This window comes from Artibeus jamaicensis, unplaced genomic scaffold, assembly GCF_021234435.1.
Source record: "Artibeus jamaicensis isolate MK-2021 breed Jamaican fruit bat unplaced genomic scaffold, CSHL_Jam_final scaffold_1019, whole genome shotgun sequence".
Taxonomy (NCBI): Eukaryota; Metazoa; Chordata; class Mammalia; order Chiroptera; family Phyllostomidae; genus Artibeus; species Artibeus jamaicensis.
The window spans coordinates 20,712,245-20,731,337 of record NW_026522025.1 but is presented as its reverse complement, the minus strand read 5'-3'; positions in this window follow the sequence as shown (position 1 = coordinate 20,731,337).

The window sequence follows — 19,093 nt, the reverse complement described above, 5'->3', positions numbered from 1 at the left end:
TAATTATGTTTTCCTCTTTTGTTGCCGTTGTTAAGGGCTGCAGTCCTCTGTTTGTTTGGTGACTTTCCCAAACTGCTTTTTTGAAGACCTTCTTACTCATCACGTGTGATCACTGAAATCTCTATTCCCCTGCTTCCACGACAGCCAGTGTCCTGACAGAGATTGCTCTGAATAGGAATGTTCAGACATGCCTATTTTTTAAATGCTCAGTCTCCTTACATTTCTTGGACAGATGCCATTTGGAAGTCTCTTTAGCCCAAGGGTGTTGAAGAGATGATCAGGATCTGTGCTGGCTCCCCTGGGGCTGCTGCCCTGAGCAGATCAAAGCACATATTGCACAGTTTTTGAAGGACACTGCCCTTATTGCTCACCTCGGTAACAATGAGCTGCCCACTGTGAAGCTGGGGAATGAGATCTGTCACGAGAAACACTGAACTTCACTGAATATTACCAGCCTCTCCCGTCATCAAATATTCTTCTGGCTACTGCAAGTGTTTGAGTGGACTGCAAAATTCCAAAATAGTTGATTCTAATAGTTCTTGAGAGCAATAGTTATTTTGGTGGGCAAACCAATTCCTGGAGCTTCATATCTTACCATCTTCCATGATATCATATAAATACTAAGGTTTTGCCTGTGGCCTAAAATAATGTTCACTTTTGCTACTGAATTTTCCAGTGAAAGTCCAGGAGAACTTACCTCAAATTGCCTACTCAGAGATCTCTACTTCTTTAATAATAATAATTTTGAAATATATGCTTTTCAAATACATTCATTAACACAACATTTCAAAGACTAGGCTCACTGTAAGCAGTTTTATAGTGTAAAGAATATGAAGCGTGCAAAGTTTGGAAAGTTCACCCCAAGAATACAATGAGGAAAATAACTGACATGTTTTGACATCTTGCCCATCCTATTTTTATGGTACAACACAATTAGCTAATGGCAGGAGTTGAGTTTGAACCTAAAACACTAGAAAACATGCCAGGAAGACCACAAAAAAACTTAATCTTCATTTGATGCATTCAAAGAAAATGATGAAGAGCTGAAAAAGGGCTGTGAGAGACTGGTATGTTCTTTAAAATGTGATAGACAATAATTTAATATGAACCTTTCATTTCAGCATTTCAAATGTGATAGTATTTAATAGAACAGAATGAAAGAACACAAAATTACTCCTTAGATTAACTCAGAAAATCATTCTTTTTATAAAGACTATGACCACATTCTTTGTTCCCTAAAGGTCACTTTATGCAATATTAATACATATTCTTTTTATGCAAACTCATTTTGACAGCAGTGGTGCAAGCTATGATTCATTTTCATTTAGACTCTTTACTTATTAAAAATACTTTTTTAAAAAAGTACAGCTAGCATAATTTATTAGGCAGTACAAAGACATGGATGATGCTTATAGTTCAAACTTGATTTAACATTTTAAAATAACATAAAGAAAAAGAAAAAAATATATTCATACTGTCACGTCTTGAAATTTAAAATATATGTTAGATATGAATAGATATCATACATTTCTCTCTATAATGACTTTTTCTGCAGTTGGAGACAGCACATTTTGAGGAATTTTCATTTGAATATGAATGAAAAATTCTGAGCATTAAAATGTGCTAAATTGATTTCAGTTAGAGGGTGTTAATGCTATTTTAGCCCAGCCCCCTTTCATATCCATTATCCAGGAATTGTAGTGGTTTTGGTGCATTATTATGACTTTTATTTCTAAGTGGAAGTGTTTATGTGAGAAGATTAATGTGATCTAAAAGAATTGCTGGGCCCAAGTATTGTATAAAGCAACACTGTGAAATCAATAGCAAAGGAGAAGAATAACATTGGCACTGAGAGGGTAAAGTCATATAAAAATATAAGTTATTTGGTTATTCTGTGCTATACACAGCAGATTGATCTCCATTACCTTGATAGTTTAAGGAAAAGTTATTTGGAAAATTATTTCTCTTCTCTATTTTACTTTGGATCAATCTGAATGGCTCTTACATTGAAAAAAAGAGGTAAAGAATTTTATGAGTTTATTAATCTACTCAATCTTTACCGATAGCCTCTGCAAAACTGGTATTCTGCCCTGGTGTTTCAAAAGAGCAATTTATATGCCTCTTTTTAAAGATCTTACAGTATAGTGGTGGAGGCAGACCAAGAAATAGACACTTAAAGAACAATGGGATGGGAGGATTGTACAGCAAATCACTGAGTGGGCTGAGAGCACAGGAAGTCACTTTACAGATGTGAGGGGGGAAATTCTCACCTGGTCTAGAAGGAAATATTTATTTCTGAAAACTCCCTGGGTCATTTCACTATATAAGTTTCTTCAACTTTTATACAAATTGTCTTTTTTTTAAACTGAAATAACACTTTACACATTTCATAGACTAATCCCATCTGGTTCCCAGACTTTAGTAATCTTTCATTTATGCTAAAATATGACTCGGATTACGTTGGATTAAACAACATAACATTAATTTCTTTATTGTATAAAATTTCAGATAAGTAGCAAATGACTAGGTGTTATGACAGTTCTGCTCCAAAGAGTTATTTTGTTTTCTTTAGTGCTTGACCTTAATTCCCAAGGTCACTTTATAATCTGAGATGGCTATTAGAGCCCCAGCTGTGAATTTCAGAGAGGAGGAAGTATAAGCGGAAGGGGCAGTGGTCATACCTCAGCCATCATTTAAAATGGATTTTTAGAAGCTGATGCAGGGAATTTCAGTTTATATAATACTGGCAATTATTAATCATATAGCTACATCTACCTGCTTTGAAAGCCTAAGAAAGGTAGTCAATCTAAGCTTTTTTTTTTTTATGAAAAGAAATTACAAAAAAGTGTTTGGAAGACAACTTCTAAATGAAAACACATTATCCATGTGCTATTGATTTCCAAACATATACCACTTCTTCTTTCCTAAGATTTCAGATTTTGTGCCCACTCATTTACTGGATAATCAGTTTGGCTCAAAAGTATATATATATATGGTGCATATTTTGTGTTAGACATTATGTTATATACTATGTATAAATGGTAAATATGATTGTCTTCATCCCTACCCTCAAATAATTATAGATGAACTGAGATGGAGACAGCATGCAATTATCTCACAGTATAATCAGTTGTAACTAGGGAAAATTTAGGGTGCTATGGGAGAAAAAAGATGGCACCTCACTTAGGCTTGAGAGTCAGGAAAAATATTATAGGTTGAGTGTCATCTAAGCTGCTTAATGATAATTAAGAATCACCAAACAAACTCTAAATGGAAGGGTGTTCCATATACTTCCAGTGATATGGTTATTTACAACAGGATAAACTCAAGGAGCAGAAAGAGTTTGCAGTGTCATTGAATAAGATGACACTTAGATGAGTTGGCAAGAGGGAGCTCGCGACAGGCCTTTTGACAATTCAAAAATTATCTGGGTTTTAGGAAAAAAAGGCAATCCACTAAAGGTTTAGGAGCATTTTGTCTACCAAAGAGCATAGGCAAGATTGTGAAAGACATTGATCTCACCATAATAATTTTTTTAAAAAGAAAAAATCTAAAAATTCATTTTTTTAAGTCATACAAGAGTTGGAGTTTCAGCAAAATCTTAGTAAACCTAAATTCCAGAGAGAAATGAACTCTTCCTAAGTGATCAGTTACTGGTGCTGGGAAAATATTTAACAATATATCCTCCAGCCTCACCTACATTCATGTGATACTAAATCTTCTCATTGAGTTTGGGGATCAGGCATTTCTGAAGCCTGGTCATGTGCTAACGAGGTGGCAGGTCTATGCCTTATTCTCAAACAACATGTTTTGGAAGAGATATGTATGGAGTTTAGGAAAGGTTATACTTAAGGGTTATATTCATATTACTGGTTAGATATTTTATAATTTGGGGGAGAAACAGATGGGTTTCTGATAAAATGATCAATCATTCAGTTTGTTGCACTTGAAATGAACTTTGAAAAGTGACGGAAATCAGACAGACAACCCTCTGCGGGATTATGCAGTGAAGCAAATGTCTCCATATTTGCCACAAATCCCCAGTAATTTTTTTTCCTGAGATTCTAATGAGGTATGTCAACCTGCTCCAATCAATTGAACATCCAATTTATTGCACCGGAGTCTAACCTGGTTTTCTACAGATGTTTTTGGATCAGAAACCACATATTTCCTCCCCCCAAAATCAGCATATTTTGTTCCCAGGTTCTTTACTTCTGCTGTCCCTTTTTTTCACTACTATTTTAAAAGAATTAATTGTATTCTGTGTATTTTCTAAAACAAAATTAAAAATTTTAAGCTTAAATGAATTTTTTACCCTCATTCTTCTTTGATAAAAAGCAGAAACCTTTGGGGTTAAAGGGACAGAAAGTAGAGAGACTGTCATATTACCTAATATATCTACAGCATTCTTTTACCAAAAACAAGTCAGTGGCATTTCTCTGATGAAACAGTATAAGCTGCAGACACTGTAAGGTAACCTCAGCATCCCAAAGGTGAGTACAGCCTTATGTTCAAGGGCACAGCCAGTTCTGTCACTTGCTTGCTGTGTAACCCAGGGGAAACCTCTTAAGATACCTATTCATAAAATGCACTGTTAAAATATAGATAATATAGGACTGGAACTAAGGATATGAGCAAAATTAAGTAGGCCACCTATGAATTCATTAATTAATCCACATAACTAGAAATATAATGTAATATTTTAAATTCTTTGCAAAATATGAAAGATGAACTAAAATAAGCCAAGCTTTTAAATAAAAATAAGATCTGCCCTTATACTGATATGACTCACCTCAATCAACTCAAGGTAATCCAAGACCTGATAAAATACCTACCTAACAAAGTTACGCCATGAATTTAATGAATAAATACATATGAAACAGTTAAGTAGGAGCCCAATAAAATAAGATTATAGCTAGGATCTCATTGCAATTTGAATTTGATGATTATTTTCTTAAGAGAAACAGTAACATTTGGTTATAAATGTGTAATTCAATGTCTTATTCAGAAGTGGAAACATTACAATTCATGAACAGTAAAACTGGTGATACTAAGTAGAATTTCTATTGCATGAAACAAAATAAATTTTACTATGAAAATGCAAGTGCACAATTGTACTCATGTCACATACCAAATTCAGGATTCAGGCTATTTACTTTTTGGTAAAACTGCTATGACAGATTAATGGTGCTTTCTCACTTTTGTGGTGTATTAAGAACAAAAAAATTCATGTATAAGTGTCAATATACAAGCTGGTGAAAGGTATGGTATGAGTGGAGAGAAGAAAGGGGTATTTTATTATTCAACAAAATGTGAAACTTTTTTCTTTATTTTAACAATAATTTGACACTATTTGTGAGTTAAAATTAACAGCTTGTATACAAAAGAATAGACTGGAAGTTAGTATGAGGGAAAAACTTATCTTCTATATGCCAAACATAGGGAGGGCTTTAGGACTTATTCCTTAGAAACATATATAAACTTTAAAGAAAATTTTAGACAAAACCTGTGACTCCTGAAATGTTCATAATTTTCATAAATTATGTCTTCATAAGTAGAAACAAATACTAAGAAATGATTTCATATTTGGCAATGCTTTTATTGAAAAAGAGATCATTGTCCAGAGAGATTAAGAAATATCTGTACAAATATCCAATATCAGTATCTCTTATATAGGAAAAATTCATAAATGTATATTAAGGGAACTGGTTGAAGATCGACTGCCTATATTCAAGTCTCTGCTCTACACTTAATTGCTGTGTGCTGCTGGGTTATCTGCGTAAATAATGCACGCTCATTTTTTTCATCTATTAAATGGGAATAACAATATAATGGAACAGCTACATATAAAAGTTTTTAAAAATGCATGTCACAGAGTGGCCATAAATGCTAGCTTGATAATTATTACTCATTAACTCATTAAGCAAAAAAAAAATGAGAGTAGGTATAACATGTAGCGGGCACATGAGCCCTCTGCAATATTTTCTTTATGCTGTTATTTTGCTCCTCATTAAGTTGTGATTACTCATAAATCAATTGCATGTTGCATAACTTAGAATGTTTCTTTTTTCTCTCAACAATAGAGTTAACGCTACAGTTAAAATATTGCTTGCTTTCTGAGGGTTATATGAAAGTACATTTGACCTATTTTACTCATATAATGTTTTTTTTTGATGGACTTGTTATAATTAATTATTTATATTATTTTGTCTCTACCTTTGCTTAAAGACAGTGACTGTAACTTCTCCATATTTTTATTCAGGATCCTGAAAGTGCTGTGGTGGGCCCAGGGATTCACAGGAATCGTCACTTGAATTGAGAGCCCAACAAGCATGTGCATTGATTTGAACTATTTGACAACTGCAATATTTCTCTTAAAATGAAGGAAAGATGGGAGATCTCTTACAAATTGTTTGGATTATCTTGTAAGCATAACTGTCAAATGCAGACGTGGAAATTATAATAATGAAGATCTCAAGGTTCATCATAGATCAGATATTCCTAATGATAAGCACTCATTAATATCCAACAATAGGAAAGGACCATTATGCAAGAATTAGAGTTCTACTGGGAAGGTTAATAATTTAAGTGACAGAATATGATCTGCTATTTTAATAAGGTATTAGAATTTGCATATGTGTTTCTTCAGCTATAAATTCTGACAACCCCCATCTAACACGTTGTCATGTAACAAAAGTATTTTATCTTATTTTTTATTTCAACCAGGCTACTGCTTCCATATCTGGGGAGGTGGGGGAACCTCAGACTCGGTGGATTATTGTGTATGTGGCTCTTAGAACTTGTTCGTATTTCTTCCATTGTGTGACATTAGCCACTGTCTCTATTTAGCCCTGGTTGACACATGGGTGTAAGGCATAGAAAATATTTATAATACTCTTGACTTCCCTTCTTTCATTTTTCACTTTAATTTTCACTTCTCTTACAAGTAGGGCAGCTGATAGATTCATCACTCAGACAGTTCACCCAGGACCATGTGTTTCTCATATTGGTACCCCTTGCTGGTGGCTAGGGTGGTCTAGGAGAAATGTATTCTTTATTCTTACAGATTATGTTTGACACGATATTCTATTTAAATATTGTACAAGGGCAAGTTCTTTCATTTCGCCTACCTTATCTTCTTCCCTTTTCCCACTACAACTGGTTTTTGAAAAAGAGGCAAAATGGTGGATGGGAGATAAGATCTGTGTTCTGATTAACATCAAATGACAGTTCAAAGATGTTTAGGGCTGAAACGGGTGGTAACAAATTAACTAAACGTGGAGTATACTTGTGAAAGAGAGATTGAGGAACCAAGTAACAAAATTGCCTTTGTAGCTTTTACTCAGGACAGAAGGGGTACGTGGTATGGACTAGATTCCAATGCTTTTTACACCATTTTACATGTGCTGCAGCTGCTTTTGTTGTGATTGCTGCATCACCTCCTGCCATTGCCTGTTGGAAAGAAATGGCTCTAACAAAATGACACTTTCTGTGAGTTATTGTTGTTTTGCTCTTTGGTTGGAATAGCACAAATCACAGATACAATGCCCCCACCTTACAAAATGTACCTCTCCTAGATCTCCAATGATCTAAGATTGCAATTTGATCCAGAAGCTTTAAACTGCTTTGTATATTGAAAAGCAAGTACAGTCCATCTTCAATTTGACTTCTTTATAAATTTTTTAATATCACAACAGTTAGGGTAAGCTTGAGGACCAATTCCCTGAGAAAGTTCACAGTTAAAAGGCTCAGTCAGTTCCTGTCCATGAGATTATCAAGCAGGAAACATACCTGGAGAATTTTATGAAGAAGGAGGAAAGAAGTTACTAATCTTTGCCTTCTGTATTGCTAAACTGATATGTACACGGAGTTTGGGTAATACAATGCATATTCATGCTGACAGCTAATTTTCAGGCTAATGCAATTCAAAACAGAAAAGATAATGAACACTAAAAAAACCCAGAGTTTGTAAATGGAAATGCTGACAGACTCTTAACTCTAATAGCTGTGCTATTGGGCATCACCAAAATAACAAAGCTAATTTTAATGAAGATTTGAAAGTAGATGAGGCATTTATCTTCGGTAATTATGGTACTTCTGTAGGACTAATATCTAAATGGAATTTATACCATTAAAATGACCCAAGGGAAATGACAATTGTAGGAATAATTCTTGCTCAGTGTGATTCGATACAGGTTACATGTATGGGTATATTTCAAGAGTATTTTCCAAATATGGAACTAGACACATTACAATTATTAATACACTATTTCTTCCTAACTTTGCATTGAGGAAACCTGCTTCTAAAACAAGTCTAGTTAATTTTTCTTAAGTTATACTTTTTAGAATTAAATTATTTTAAAAATTGTTACTAAATGAAAAGATGTGTTACAAACCTTGCTATCCATCTACCTACTTAGGCTTACAGTGTCTTTTACTAAACCTAGAATCAGCTTGCTGGTTAATATCTATCTTAGACCTGCCTTCAGACTCTTGGGGTCAATGATATCCATGTATGTTACCAATATCTATTTAGAACCATTCATAGGCTAGGTAATATATGTACTTAATGCTCTGGGGACTATATGTAACATATTAAGGTACAAATACAGTTCTATTGTAGGGACTTTCAGTGTCATCCCCTTGTGTAGGTAAATCTCACACAAAGGGAGAAAGAGTTTTATTACAAGAAAATGCTATACCTTTTATAGGCTTCAGTCAGGGGTGTGCAACTCATTTTCACCAGGGGCCACATCAGCTTCACTGTTGCTTTTAAAGGACTGAGTGTCATTTCAGTTCTTTAACAGTTAAGGAGTAGTTACATTTATACAATCCTAAAATTATTTTGGCCCTTTGAAGGAAACCACAAGGCTGATGTGGCCCCTGGCGAAAATGAGTTTGACACCCCTGTTCCAGGTCATTCATGTTTATTAATAAACTTCTTCAATATTGTCTATCTGGGTTTCTGTCTCTACATGTATATCTAAGAGTTAACATTTAGTTAACACTCTGGATTTTAGGCTTTGTGTGGTTGGCATTACATGAATTACTTTTAGTTATTATCTCAACAATTCTCAATAGGTATGATCTTTTTAAAATTTTTTATTTATTTATCTTTAGAAGGGAAGGGAAGAAGAGAGGGAGAGAAATATCAATGTATGGTTGCCTCTCATGCTTCCCCTGCTAGGAACTGGCCTGCAACCCAGGCATGTGCCCTGACTGGGAATCGAACTGCAATCTTCTGGTTTGCAGGCCCGTGCTCAGTCCACTGAGCTACACCAGCCAGGGCTCAATAGGTAGGATTTTTATTTCTCCAAGACCTTTTCTTTGGCTGAAGATTTGGATATGTCTCTTTCCCATTAATAGGACAGTGAGCTAAAAAAAAAAAGGAAGTTCAGCTACTTAACAGTCTTCATCACTTTAATAACATTGAACTTCAAACTTATTGGTAAACATAGAACTAGTAATACTACCTGGTAGATTACAGATTATTTTGTTATGATTATTTTCTTTCAACCATACAAACATTTAATGAGTTGTACATGTTCTAAGTTTTTATTTAAATATATATGAGGAAAATTAATGCCCAATTATTTGATGGCTAAGACGTAGAAATTGGAATTGAACTGTATTTTCCACTTTTAGAGTATTTCTTTATTTTAGAAGTCTTTCAGACTTACAGAAAAATTGTGAAAATACTACCAAGAGTTTTTATATACTTTTACCAAATTTCCCTTATAATCCACATTTTATATTTAAATGGTACTTTTGTGAGAATATTAAAGTAATATTCAGATGCTATTATTAACTAAAGTTTATGTAAAGATTTCCTCAATTTTTTCCAAATGTACTTTTTCTGGATCCTTCATTCTCCTAAGGATAAAACACTGCATTTAATTGCCATGTATTCTTAGGCTTCTGTGTTTGATACCTTTGACAGCTGAGGAATGCTGTTCTGATATTGACTAGACTGACTCAATTGAGATTTGCCTAATGTCTTTTTTTTTTTTTAACAGTTAGATTGCAGTTATGGGTTTTTGGGAGGAACACCAAGGAGATAATAGCTATTTTCAACATATCACAACATGTGCCCATATTTAAAGATGGCATATCACTGCTGTTGTTGACCTTGGTCACCTGGCTTAGGTAGTGTGTCCACAGTAAATTTCCGCTTTTTCCGGTTCAATCCTGTACTGTTTCAGAGAACGTCACCATGTACAAGTCACACTTAGAGAGTGAGGAGTTATGCTCCTTGAGTCAAGTACTGCTATAAATTCTTTAAAATTCTTCTGTAGTGGAGAATAATTATTCTCCCCCATTCATTTGTTTATTAAGTTACTTATTTATATCAGTATGGATTCGAGAAGATTTATCGTATGCTTGAGGCATATAATCTAGAACTACTTTACTTCTTTTGTTATTTTAATTGCTTTCATTCCGCCATTTGGTAGCAATTTGCGTTGGCTCTGGTACCCTTCTGACATACCTCTGTCTGTGTAGTGTCATACTGTTTTTGTTGGGTTTTGCTTGTTTAAGCAGACCCTAATTTTCTGGCACTATGAGATGCTCTAGGCTTATCTTGTGTATTTCCTGTTGCAGGCACAGAATTAAGCCTTTCTTCAAGAAAACTTGGTTTCAGAAACCAACATCTGGGTACTATGAGCTTTATCTTCTTGTTTTTCATGCAGTCAATTTTTTACCAAACATCACTTTGCTTACCACAAGCATAACAAATAAAGTATGAGAAATACTTTGTTTTGACTGAGTTCTCTTGAAGGATGTGAGTCCATTCTGGCTTTTAAAACTTATTACTACTGAGACTGGCATTCTATCTTGGCACTCAACCCCTGATGTTTTTAAAAAAATTTTAACACTATTATTTGAGACTGTATTTTGTGTCCCTATTTTACACATGAATAAAAAAGTGCAATGTGGGAAGAGGGAGGTGGGTAAGGGAGGGGAGAGTAAAGTCGTAACTCTGGGGACAACTGTAACTGAACAACAAAAAAGTTAAAAGAAGTGCTTAATGTCCTCAAATGATAAATAATGTTTCCATGGCCATATATATATATATTTAGCCAATGGTTGAGCATGACTTAAAAATTATAAGCTGACTTCCCATAACATTATGGTGCTATCATAAGCTACCTCTTTGCTTGTTACTGAACCCATGCCACTACAGCCATAATCAATATTCATTTAAAACATTAAGTATGGTTCTATTCATCCCTAGTTCCTATCCTAGTTGCAAGGCCAATCCTTCTAAGTCCCAGGCCAATGAAAGCATATCAGAGTAATGAGTATCTATTCTCAACAGGCAATAAAATGTGAAGAGTCTTAATTCTTCTCTTGGTCGACAACATTAAAAGGCTAGACTAGTTCGATAAAGGTAACTTGGTGGGGGTAACACATTTATTCATTCAGTAACTAGTTATTAAATATGTATGAGCAATAAGCTCATACATTGTATTTGAAATAAGCAGTGGTGACAAATAACTTCACTATTTTCTCTGTATCTACAGGGATTTATCTTTAAACAGGATAAGAAAATCATTTAAGCAAAAGAATAAAAGTAAAGAAATACAGAAGTAAACATATACAGAATTTAATAATACTTCTCAGACTTTAATGTGTTTGAAAATAATTGGGTAATCCCATTAAATATCTACATATTTTGATTTGGTAAATCTTGGGGTGGAGTAATGTTTCTGTATTTCTATAAATGTGTTAGGACGCTATATTCAGAAGTGATGGTCTCGAGAATAGTGAGGCACAGAAAAATGGTTAATTTTATAAGGAAAATAGTCAGAAAACCTGCATGAGTATAAAATATAAAATACAGATTAGAGATAAAATGAGTACCTGGATCAAAGAAAAAGAGGACCAGTGTCTGGGGAAAAAAGCATTTAAAGGTAAAATGTTAATTCCAAAAGAGTTTCACATTTTATTTGTTAACAAAATTTTTGTTAAGGAATATGCTTTTATTATGCCTTCTGTCAAATTTAATATCCTACTGATTTGTCTCTTAATTTCTAGTCAGATATTTTCAGAAAACACTACAATTCTTAAAAATTTAAATATCAAGTCTTTTTTCCCCATGCCTTCACCCAAAACAGTGTGGTGGCTTGGGAGCTGCAGAAATTTTTAAATGCATACTTCCTCTGAGCTCGGTTAAGTCTCCTCAGTTCCTCAAGTTTGTTTGGTTGTATACAAATGAGTGAAGATTTGAAAGATCAAATTACTTTTTGATGACAGATACACTATCCTTCTGTAGCAGGACGATATGCAGTCTTAATTATATTTTTAATTTCCTGAATTCTAGAAATAGTTTCCTGACTTATTTCTACAGCTCATTAATTAAGTATGTACATGAATTGGACAAGAGTGTCTTGGTTTTTTTTTTTTTTTTAGGAGAGAAATGTTCTATTTTCTTGGCAGCCATATTCCATTAACCTTTTATCTTTTAACTGTTCTTTGATGTGTGTTCTATAAAACAAGTTGAATATTCATTCTGAGATGAATTATTCAGTCAAAACAGTTCTGTTACTATATTATATAATAAAACAGCATGTTATTGATTTGGCATTGCAAATGAACTAGTTTTACTCTTTTTTCATACTGTAAGTCATCTTATTCTATTTGTATCAATGCATGTATCTTGAAAATCAAGAACCATTTTACTCACTTGAGAAAAATATATTAACTCAGTTAAAATATATTAACTCAGAACATTGGAGAGAAATGAATAAAATAAGTTTAAATACATGTGGTCATTAGGGTTCAATAACATACAAATGAAGTATCTCTAGGAGAAAATCGAGCCATCCAGGTTTCAGTCCTCTTTCACCCAGCATAATTATTTTGAGATCTCTCCTCATTATAGCATGGATCAATAACCCATTGCTTTTTATTGCTAAGCAGTATTCCATTGTATGGATTGTTAGTATGTCCAGTCAGCTGTTCATGAACATTTGACTTGGTTTCAGTTTGGGGCTATTATAAAAAAAGCTGCCATAAGCATTCATCTTTAAGTCCTTGCATGGACATAACTCATTTCTCTTGAAGAAATACCTAGGAATAGAATGGCTGGATCATATTGTGGATGCATGCCTACATTTATTTTATTATTTTATTGTTGTTCAAGCACCTTTGTCTCTACTTTCACCCTACCATGCCTCCTGCCCCACCCATCCTTGCCTCCCACCCTTAGACCCACCCCCTTTGGCTTTGTCTGTGTGTCCTTCATACATGTTCCTTGATGCCCCCCATTATTCCCTATGTTGTCTCTCCTACATTTTTAATAAACTGGTAAATTGTTTCCAAATTAGTTTTCCAAAATAGTATTTAAGATTAGTGAAGTTCTCATCTATTTCTACTTTCCTGAGAGTTTGTACCAGGAATGGATGATAAGGTGTTTTTTTTAATATTTTCTTTATTTATTTTTAGAGAGAGGGGAAGGGAAGGAGAGAGGAGAGAAATTCGTTTTTTAATTAAAATAATCTAGGATACTAATTTAGGTAGGCAAAGAGTAAAATACTAGGAGTAAAATCTTAAAGTAGCATGCAACAGACCTAAGAAATTAATCAATTAAATATGGTATAGGATGATAAAAAACCCAAAAAAGAGTTATGTGGAAACCTTTTAAAAATGTATATCATATATATCTATTTATGTGTATGTGTATAACTGAAATATAACATCAGGCTGTTACATCCAAGAAAAATAAGTAGTATAAGAAAAAAATAAAATAGCTTACTGTCTCTGAAGTGAGAAATGTCGGCATATTCAACATGATATAAGAAACACTTCCTGGTATGGAATTTAATTAATGACCAACAGAAAACATGCATCAAATTTAAACTTAAAATTATGGTTTCAGAAAAATGTAATTGCATTAGCCTTCAGAATAAACAAAATGAAAGTGGAAGTGACAGAATATTGGAGGAGAAGTTTGATAGAATAGCTGAAGGGAAGGGTCATCTTACAAAAAAGGAAAGGTAAAAGATACTGACTATGGCTGTTGAAAGAAGAAAAAAATGTGTTTCTATATACCTCAATGTTACAAAAATAAGCAACAGTAGAAGTGAAATTTGAAAAATGTTACTAGGGTGATATATATACACACATACATGCACACAATGTCATATAGAATTTATTTAATGTATCTTAAATATAACATATGTATTATCAATAACTAATAATATATACTTACATATGTATATGCATTTTGTTTACTTTCCTTATTATACAGAATTTCACGCAAGAATTAAATGTTAATTCTACTTTGGATATGCAATTTTATAGCAGTAGACAAAAAGATAATGGCTGTGAAATCTAAGGATAAAAGAAATGGAAAATGATGTATTACCTTCCCTTCCAATTTTTTATAATGAGCCCAAAAATGAGAGTGATTGTTCAGAAAGTACAGTTGGCCTTGGAGGAGGAATCCTCCAAGCCTACTGACTCTAGGAATGACACCTTGGAGCAGTCCATTCAGGGAATAAAAGGAACAAAAATTTATTCTTCTTTAATTGTCTCTCAAGTTTTTTCCATGGGAAGTTAGCTTCCATTATTACAGATATAGTTACCTGATCCCTTTGGTGAGTGTTCCAGAAGCCAGATCCTACATTCCTCAGTGTGGTATTTTTTGATATCAGATGTGAATATACCAGAATTGGAACTCATAACTGGTGGTATAAGTGTGGCAAAACTCCATTTGGCCCCAGAAAGTAGATTGCCTATGAGGTGGTGATGGAGGTGTAAGTAGGTGATAAGCAAGAAGATGAATAAAAAACAAAGAATCTCAACCTGTAGAGATCCAGCGGAAACCCAGTGAGGAGAGAGCTAATGCTGACACCTTGTTTTCTGCATTGATTCCATTTGAACACAGTTGAATGGAAGTCAGGGGTTAAGAAGTCCACAGATACAGTCCCGTGGCATCAGCCTCCTGTCCACATAGTGGTGGATGGGGAGAGCCTCTTGGGGCCCAGAGCCACAGCAGAGAGAGGAGGCACAGCACATCTGGTGAGGCAAATGGAAGATATCTAGACAGTCTTCTCCTTATTTATTGCTACCTATTGGTACTATTTTTTTTTAACAAAGGTGAACTTTTTATTTATTAAAAATGATTTTATATTTTATGAAAATGATATATTGAATGTCAAATGAGTTGACATTCAATATTATTTTGTATTAGTATCATGCACCACTATATTTATTTCCACATTATTTATAGTAGACAAGCTATGGAAGTAAACCAAGTGCCCATCAATAGCCAAATGGACGAAAAAAAAAAATCCTGTGGTACATGTATACAATGGATTATTATGAAACCATAAAAAAGGATCAAATCTGACCAAGAGCATGGATGAACCTAGAGGATATTATACTATTTGATTCTTATACTCTGTTCATTTTATAATGAGGATGCTTCTAAGAATTTTGTTGTTAATACTGAAATCCACAATAATTGTCACTGTTTGTTCTTCTTGCAGCCTTCTTTCTGGAACAAATAACATTAGACAGACTTTGACTTACTTACAAAGTGGTTCTTTTACTCCTTCACTACTATAAACTAATTCATTCTTAAACTTGGAATCAACAAGGTCTAAGTGCATCATCTGCTTTGATGCGGACCCTGGCTCATGGGGTCTGCCACATTGTAGATGAGGCACGAGAAATTCACTCAGACTAGGAATCCTGTGGAGGAAAATGGATAGCGTGGTTTCTCTCTCAAGGGGAGCAGACCTGGGAGCACCTCAACCACTCTCTCGAGAGTGCCAGGACCCTTGCTTCGACATGCTTTTATTGTGTTCAATTTGCACAGGAATAAAGCTCATCAATCATTGTCAGGCAGAAATGACTAAACAATAGATAACATTCAAGAAACTCTTGAGGGCTTATTCTGAGGCAGGATCGGATAGTTAAAGGGCCATAAAACTTTGGGAAACAAACTCACTTCTTGCTCGGTCCCTTATTATTTAAACTCAGGATATTAGCAAAATAGGTTTCCTAGGATTTTATACATTCTTTTTTAGGCCCCATCACTCTAGGGAACAGGACCTTTCCAGCACCAGCATTGTTTCGGGCTTAAGTCAAGCAAGGGAAGTAAGGCAGCCAAGAGATTAGGAGACTTCTTACAAACAGAATGAGGGCTGAGGTTATTTCAAAGCTGAGAGGCGAGGATGAGGGTTCATCACCCCCCTTTTTTTATAGCCCCTCAAGTCTTTCCCTGGAGGCCCCTGCGATTGTGCTTGTCTTTGGTGGTCCCTCCCTTGAGGAATCTTACCTGTCATTGGCTGATTAAGCACTGGGGGCCAGGCAGGGTGAAGTAAAAGAGGTAGAGGTGCCCCTGCCAGGGAGATAAGCTTTGTCTTCTTAGTGGCTTATGGTCCAAAGGTCTCTCACTCACCTTTAGCCATGGGGGGGTTACAGCTTCTGAAACCAGGCAGGGTGGTTCCAAACATACTTAATGCATACAAAGTTAGCTTAAGGAAAGAAAATGAATAATAATGAAGTATATTACTTTGATACAGAGAATTCTGAAACTAAAATAATAGAAAGGTTATTTTTTTCCTACAGTTTACAAAAATTTTATTGAGGAAAAATTATGACATCATTCTATAAATTAAAATGAAGTTCTATAATTTGTGGTTGTTTTCTATCTATATTTTATCTTACTATGTTAAATAATAAACTAAATAGCTAATTTTTATTGTATTCGTATTAAAATCTAACTTTAATTTACATATTTTATTAATATTGACAACACTGATATAATGTAAAGATTGTAGACCTAATAGACAGATGGTTTAAATTCTGCACTAGTTATATGACTTTGGGCAAGCAATTGATCTTTATGAATCTTAACTTCTTCTCTAATGGATAATATCTATCACACATAGTTTCAGGGTGAACATATTTTCTGTGAGACATTATTTCAAAAATTACAAATATGAATTTGAATAGAAAACACATCTTTCAAATACAGTATGGTAAGTGTGATGTCATTCAATGAGGAAAACAGTATTTGTAGAAACAAAAAAAGAAGGCATGGGTAACATACTTGAGTACTCAGTAGTTCTAATGTATGATGCATTCACACTGTATATCAGATGTGAAAAATTACAGGAATACATAAATTATATTTAATTTAGGCAGCCATACAATTTATACATAGCTACTTTAGTCTTATGTAAACATATAAAGGACTTTGACCCCTGACAAATTTATTTACTTTATTCAGGCTCATGCTATTAAAACATTTCTTAATTATACACATTTTGTACATAGTTCATGCAAAAAAACTCATGGAAGCATTTTTTATTAAAAAAAAGCTGCAAGAAAAACAAAAATGAATAATAGAATCATTGACCCAATCGGAAATTAATTATAAAATATGAAGCATAGGCAAAGATTTCACATGAACTTGTCTTCTGATTTCTAGAGTGAATTCTATTATAAAAAATAAATTATGTGAAATATATGATTTCAATAATATTGATTTGTTCCTTAGGTCATGAAATCTGTCCCTTTCAAAGATTTAAATTTACATTAAAATATTACATAGATACTTCTTAGTCAGATGGGTATATTAGAGAAACTCAAATATTTATAAACAAAAATGATAAGAGGACTCTTTATTTGTAGTAAGTGAGACTACTATTATTAATTTAAAAAAACTAGCTTGCCTTCCAATGTGGAGTTGTGAGATCTGAGTCCCAGTGCACTGAACCCAAATTTTTTTCAACAGTGGTATCATCTGCAACTAGAGAGAGTGCAAAAGGACCAGGACAAAATTTTGATGCAACTGACAACTTTTGTATTAAAAATATTATTATCTGCAATATTGACAATTAGAACAAAAATCAGATAGAAAACATTAAACAAAGAAAAGGTAATTCTATTTTCAAAACATTTAACAAACAGATAAACTCAGCCATAATTTCTTATTAAATTGTTTTGTTTCTCATAGAAAATTAAAGGCAAATCATATATTGAGAGAAAATATTAGCAATGCATGTGTCTAACTAAAGATTTGCATACAGAATATATAAAGAACTTCTATAACTCTATTAAAGTGAAACTCTATTAAATAAAAACACACAAAAGATTAAAAACATTATGCTCAGAGAAATGATAGAGTATGGCCTCAAAATAAAGAAGTGAAGGCTATAAAAAGTGAAATAAAGAAAAATCTACAGGAAACCAACAGTAAAGGGAAGGAAGCCAGGATTCCAATCAACAATTTAGAACAAAGGGAGAAAATAAATATTCAACTGAAAGAAGAAAAAAAAGAATTTAAAAAATTGAGGAGAGGCTTAAAAATCTCTGGAATAACTTTAAATGTACCAATATCTGAATCATAGGGGTACCAGAAGGAGAAGGGAAAGAGCAAGATATTGAAAGCTTATTTGAAGAAAAATAATGAAAGAAAATTTCCCCAGTTTGTCAAAGGAAATATACTTCCAGGAAATCCAGGAAGCCCAGAGAGTCCCAAACAAGTTGGACCCAAAGAGGGCCACACCAAGACACATCATAATTAAAATGCTGAAGTTTAAAGATAAAGAATCTTAAAAGCAGCAAGAGAACAGCAGAGGGTTACCTACAAAGAAGTTCCCATAAGACTATCATTTGATTTCTCAAAAGAAACTCTCCAGGCAAGAAGGGACTGGCAAGAAGTATTCAAAGTGATGAAAAGCAAAGACCTGCAAATTAGATTACTCTACCAGCAAAGCTATCATTTAGAATGAAAGAACAGATCAAGTGCTTCCCTGACAACATTAAAGTAAAGGAGTTCATTATCACCAAGCCCTTATTATATTAAATGTTAAAGGGACTTATCTAAGAAAAAGAAGATAAAAAATATGAACAGTGAAATGACAACAAACTCACAACTATCAACAGCAGAATCTCAAAGAACAAAAACAAACTAAGCAAACAACCAGAAAAGGAACAGAATCACAGAAATGAAGATCACATGGAGGGTTATCAGTGGAGAGTGGTAAGGTGGAGAATGGGGAAAAGGTGCAGGGAATAAGAAACACAATTGGTAGGTTCAAAATAGCCTGGGGGATGTAAAGAATATTATAGG